Source organism: Dipodomys ordii, unplaced genomic scaffold (assembly GCF_000151885.1).
Source record: "Dipodomys ordii isolate 6190 unplaced genomic scaffold, Dord_2.0 Scaffold79, whole genome shotgun sequence".
Lineage (NCBI taxonomy): Eukaryota > Metazoa > Chordata > Mammalia > Rodentia > Heteromyidae > Dipodomys > Dipodomys ordii.
Window position 1 is genome coordinate 4,421,097 of NW_012267295.1, and position 6,000 is coordinate 4,427,096.

Consider the following 6,000-nt stretch of genomic DNA (forward strand, 5'->3'; position numbering starts at 1 on the left):
GGAGTTTTGCAAATTGAAAGTCTAAAGCAGCACAACGCCAGCTCCTGCAAGAGCCCCCAGCTCCTGCCCCCCCAGTGATTCATGGTGCCCCCCAGCATGGCCGGAGTGTAACCACACAGCAAGGACACAGGGCGCACTCAGGGGTCAGGACCCTTCTCCTCTAACAACTCATGAGAACTCTGCTCTCACCAGATCCCTTAATCCATTCTGAAGGCTGCCCTCCCCACCCCCTCCCTCACCGACCTAGGGCTCTCCCAGTAGACCCTACTGCCTCACACATTCCAACCCGTGAACAAAGCACAGCGCCAAACTACAGGTAGGCCCAAGGCGACCACATGTCACCTGCAAGAACCGGAGAGAAAGCTGGGGGTGGGGGGCATCTTCCACTGCAACCCCCTCCTCTTTCTCCGCCTGGAAGGGTCAACTATGGGGGACGGTTCAGTCACAAAACAGAGGGAACGCGGGACTGTCCTCTGCTTCGTGCAGATGATGGTCCAAAGAAGGGAGCATTCTCCTCTCTGTAAGCCGCAGATGGGGTGATGTTTGTTACAGCAGCCAACCCCGTGTCCTGCCAACAGCACCAGGGAGGGACTGGCCCGTGTGCTCTGTTCAGGGCCAGATAATAAATAGTTGAGGCTTTGCAGGGCTTTGATCTCTGTCACAACTGCTGCATTCTGCTGTCATCACAGGAGAACAGCCATAAACAATAAATACCTGGATAGGTATTCATTTACAAAAGCAGGCTGCCGGCCAGACTCCACCTTCCCCTGTAATGCTCACTCCAGCTCCACCGTAATTGCCCAGCCTTCCAGCCAGCAGTTCTCAGAGCTTTCCGGTGATGGAGGCTGAGAAGTCCCGAAGGTGAGTGTCCTCAGCGGGTGCTGCAGAGTCTGCCCTGGGAAGTGGGGAGGAGGGGAAGCGGGGCAGGGGCTGCTGGTGCCTTCTGCTATCCGTGATAGAGTCATTGCTTGTCATGTGCTGGACCCTGAGTTCTATTCTCCACGCTGCAGCCATGCATCACTGAACCCTGGAAAGCAAAGGCATCCAGTTCTTCATGAAGCTCTAGGCAAATACCAGACAGGAAGTAGAGTGGTAGGCCAGTGTCCTCTTCCCTTCCTAAGCCTTTCCTTAGGCCTCCTCATCCCCCTCCCCCACGGGCGCTGCAGCCCCTGCGCATGCATGCGCCCTCCAGCCCTACCTAACCCTGCACCTGTGAAGGGCCCAGACCCCACTCTGCTCCTCCAGCATCTCCGTTCTTTACACCAGCTGAAGTGGGGCTTTCAAGCCAGCATCCCAGGGTCTTCCCTTGAAGGCTTGGCCGCCCCTCCCCTGCCCTAAGGTCTTGTCTCACTTCACTTCCAGTCAGAGGGGTTTCTCCATTCTTCCCTGATGTCCATGTTCCTTCCTGCTGAGGACTCAGACTTAACACAGCACATTTGGGGCAAGTACTAGGAATTTCCAGTGTCTCAGACAGGACCAACTGCCAGGTATTGGGACGCACCATGAGGGAAGCTGAAGAAGGAGGATCATGAGATAGAGGCTAACCTGCACAATAAAGCAAGCCCCTCAGGGCTGGGAAGATGGCTCAGTGGTAGAGCGCTTGCCTTGCATGCCAGAGGCCCTGGGTTCGATTCCTCAGCACCACATAAGCAAAAAGAAAAAAGCCAGAAGTGGCGCTGTGGCTCAAGTGGTAGAGCGCTAGCCTTGCTGAAGAGCTGAGGGACAGTGCCCAGGCCCAGAGTTCAGGCTCCATGACCGGACCCAAAAAAAACAAACAAACAAAGCAAGCCCTCGCCCACAAACAAAACAACAAGTGTCTGTAGGAGGGAAGAAGGCAGTTGTGAAGCTGCTGCACAGATGTCCACCTGCACCCTGGCAGCAGACAGCGTAGGACAGCTGGCGGAGAAGAGAATATACTTCTGTTACACAGGCATTCTTGCCACCGAGCCACACCTCCAGCAGCAATACACGTGTGTGTGTGTGTGTGTGTGTGTGTGTGTGTGTGTGTGTACCAGTCCTGGGCTTGAACTCAGAAAGTCTGGGGGCTGTACCAGACATTAGCTTTGCTCAAAGCTAATGCTCTCCCACTTGAGCCAAGGTGCCACTTCTGGCTTCTTGGTGGTTAATTGGAGATGAGCGTCTCGTGGACATTGCTGCCCAGGGTTGTGTGCTTGGAATTGTGATCCTCAGATCTCAGCCTCCTGAGTAGCTAGGATTACAGGCATAGGCCACCCCGCCCAGCTATGGACATACTTTTAGTAGACTGAGAGAGGGTCATCTCTAGGAGGAGAATGACACGTATTTTTAGTATCACACAAGTTTGTGTTGAAGTATGAGGTCTGGGAGTGTTAAGTCTGCCCCCAGGACCAGCCCAGGGGGAAGGGTCATTTCTTCCAGTTCTGGGGAGGTTTACTGGATTATATCTGGCCTCTAGGGCTTGGTGTGCTGGTCTAGGAAGATGAGTTAAGGAAAGACCCATTTGTCTCTCATTAATCTTTAGGCAGGTAAGGGCTAGAGCAAGCCATCCATGACCTTGGAGGGTGACCTTGGCTGGTGATCTGTAAGTTGGAAAGTTTCATTCACAGAGCCTTGAAACACCTCTTCTTTGATTGCAGTTTCCCTTTAATTTCCCCATGGCTCATGGCGGCTAACTATGAGGGAAGGAAGAAAAGAGGGACAAGGCAGACGGGTAGCACAGCACTGCTGTAATTCTTCCCCTGTGTGTCATTATGGGGAGTTTTTGTTTGAGTTCCTGAACACTTGAATTTACCACACAGGATGATTTCAGGCAAAACACAGAACATGGTGAAAGCAATCACAAGTGTTATTAATAAGAATGAAGTTTGTTAAGAGGAAGAGAATCAATTCCCTTAAAGGGGAGGGGTCCCATGTTCTCCTTTGTGGTCCAGCTTTGTCAGGGCTTAAGAGGAAGTTTTGAAATAGTCTCTTACAAATTCGTCAAGATGCACTTGGGGTCTTAGTCATTCTGTCTCATTGCAATCCCTGACACATGCTTTTACCCTTCTGCGTTTATCCTTATCTGACTGTTTGCATTTGGGAACCATCTTTTGCTCGAAGACAAATGTTATTTATATTAATTTTTATCCAAAAGGTATTTTTAATAACTTCTGGATACGTCTTCACACCTTGCCATATTTTGTCATCTGTATCTCAGCATTAACTCTCACTCAGTTCTTCTTAGCTTCTATATAGCCTCTGGGTTTTGTCTTAGTCTGTTTCTACTTTATAACAATTTATTGAGGGCCTTTTTTTTTAAAAGGACAAAGCCTTACCTCCACAAAAGTCCTTTTATTAAGAATGCTTTAAAAAAAATAACCTTTTGGTTAGGTGTTGGAGGCTCATGCCTTTAATCCTGAAATGTGATGATTGTGGGTTTGAAGCCAGTTCAGGCAGTAAAGTCCATGAGATTCTTAGCTCCAATTAGCCACCAAGAAGCAGGAAGTGGTGCTGTGGCTCAAGAGGTAGGCCACCAGCCTTGAATAAAAAAGCTAAGGGCCAGAGCCTAGGCCTGAGTTCAAGTCCACTACTAATACACACACACACACACACACACACACACACACACACACACACACACACAAAATAACCTTTTGTATCTCTACATCTTTTACTTTTTTAACATTAATGTCAGTGATCCAGGATATGATTCTTTATTAACATCCAAGTCACAGTACTCAGCCATTGAGTTTCCAACTCCTTCCTGAACCTTCTTTCCACTATATCTCCCAAGCTGGTCTCTCAGTTTCCTGGATGCCATGATCTCTTCTTTTCTATTTTTTTTTCTTACACTTTCACTTTGCTGGAACATGTCTTCTGATATCTTCCTAAAAATGGGAGCACTGAAGGCAAAGATTGAGCCTTTATGTGCCTGGAGATGTCTTTTACTTACTCTTCACATCTGATGGCATTTAACCAGATACATTTCTTTGTGGAAAATCACTTTATGTCAGAATAATGAAGGCAATTTTCTGGTATCTTGGGTTGATCTTGAGAAAAGTTGAAACACTAATACCAGTCTTGTTTATGCTTCATTGCATTGACCTTCCGTCCCTCCCTGCTTTGGAAGCTTTGGGGACCCTCTCAGTCTCTGGTCTTCTGGAGTAACATGATGATGTAAGTTGTATGAATTATTCCTCGTTCATTTTCCTGCTCCCACGGCAGGCCTGGCCAACCTGGAGAATGAATGAACATCTTCAGTGTGAGGCGGGCATGGTGGAATGGATCTATAGTTCCAGCACTTGGGAGACTGAGGCAGGAAGATTCATTGATCAAAAGTTCAGCCTGGTGTCACATAGTGAAACACTATCTCAACAAAACAGCATGAAATCTTCTTTGAAAATTTCTTCTTCCATTTTCTCTGTTCTCATTTTGTGTGTGTTGGGGTGGAGCGAAGGAGGAAATATATGGATCTGTGTGTATCTTTTGGTTGTACTAATTCAGATTTTTACCAAGCAGTTGGCCAGGGGCCTTTTCTCTACTCAGATAGAGACAGGGCATGAGAAGTAGCTATCTAATGTTGGCAGACCTGACCCTTGAGTGCTGGAGGCTTGTGGGCTGAGCTGACAGGCCCAGAGGCTTATAGTTTCAAGTTCTGAGAACTAGAGGCTTGTGGCTCCAGTCGTGAGAATTAGAGACTTGTGGCTCCAAGGCTCTAGAGACAGATGCTTAGGCCTCTAGGTACTCAGGTTGCAGGGTTCATTGCGAAGCCTTTGACTGTCAGAGGCCCAGCACTCAGCAGCCAGTGTAATCCTAGGCTTTCAACATCAGCCCTCACTAGCAACAGTCAGCACCAACTCATGTGACAGCGCTGAGCCTTGGACCAAGACTCCTGACAGGTTCCAGAGTCTGTCTTGTCTGTCTAAAAATGTTAAACTTCCTACTGTCTTCCTATCTTGAAGATATCTTGGAGATATTTCTGGGGCTTAGTCCCCAAATCTGAAATTCTTTGCACTAACATCACAGCTCTTGAGTCTCCCAGGCCAGGCCCTCGCCCTGTCGTGCGACAGGCTTGGGGTGTGGAGACGTGCTACCCTTAGGGCCTCCCTGAAGCCCTCACAGCAGTCAGAGCCCACAGCCCCTCATCTTTGGCCCACTGTAGTCCCTTCTCTGCGTCCACTGTCCATCCTCTTAGAGCCACTGCTGTTGCTGATGCTATTGCTGTCGCTGCAGAGCCAATTACCCATTTACAGTCTCTTCTCCAGGTTGCCAGCTCAACCCATTCTACTTAAGATAAAAATCAAAAACTAGGCAAAAAAAGGGGGGGAACCATTTAAGATCTAATGTAAGGTCAAGAATCAGCATAGGAAGGTGTCTCTTGATAAACTCCAACAAGAGGGCTGAGCAGCCAAGAGGGAATGTGGCCTGGATGTTTCCTCCAATCATGGCAGGCCTCCTCTATGCAAATGACGTATTGGATTTGCACCAATCACAGGCCTTCTGCTGGCCACCAGGAAGAAGAAGTGCTCCCCCTCTGGCCTGTGTGGAAATATGACTGGGAGGGTGCATCAAGACTTATCCTGGAAAGTAAATACTGCTTTCCAAGGCCTGTGCTGGCTGTCTGGAGTGGTTATGACTGGAACATGTCTTCAGCCGTGGTTGTAGAGGTCCTTTGCAGCTGTGGGAGTGTCCCCAGAGTAACAGCATGAGGACAGGCTGGACAGTTAACAGAAAGGGGGTTGCTTGGCTAACAATTCCAGCTCAGGGCAGCCAAGCGCAAGGGAAGGGTCTGCCAAATGCCTGGAAGTGGCTGGTTTTAATCATTTGCAGAAAGCGTTAAAAGGGTGTTTACAATGAAGACTCAATAGGAGATAAACACTGAACTAATTCTAACAATATTTAATAGGACTTAGTATTTAATAATGTGTCACAGTGCTCAGCTCTTATCCTTGTGTCCCAGGAAGAAGTGTCTCAAGATGTTAGACCTCCTGTAGTTTTACCTGTCTGCTTTTTCCTATGATAGTTTCCATCTTCTATTCTTCC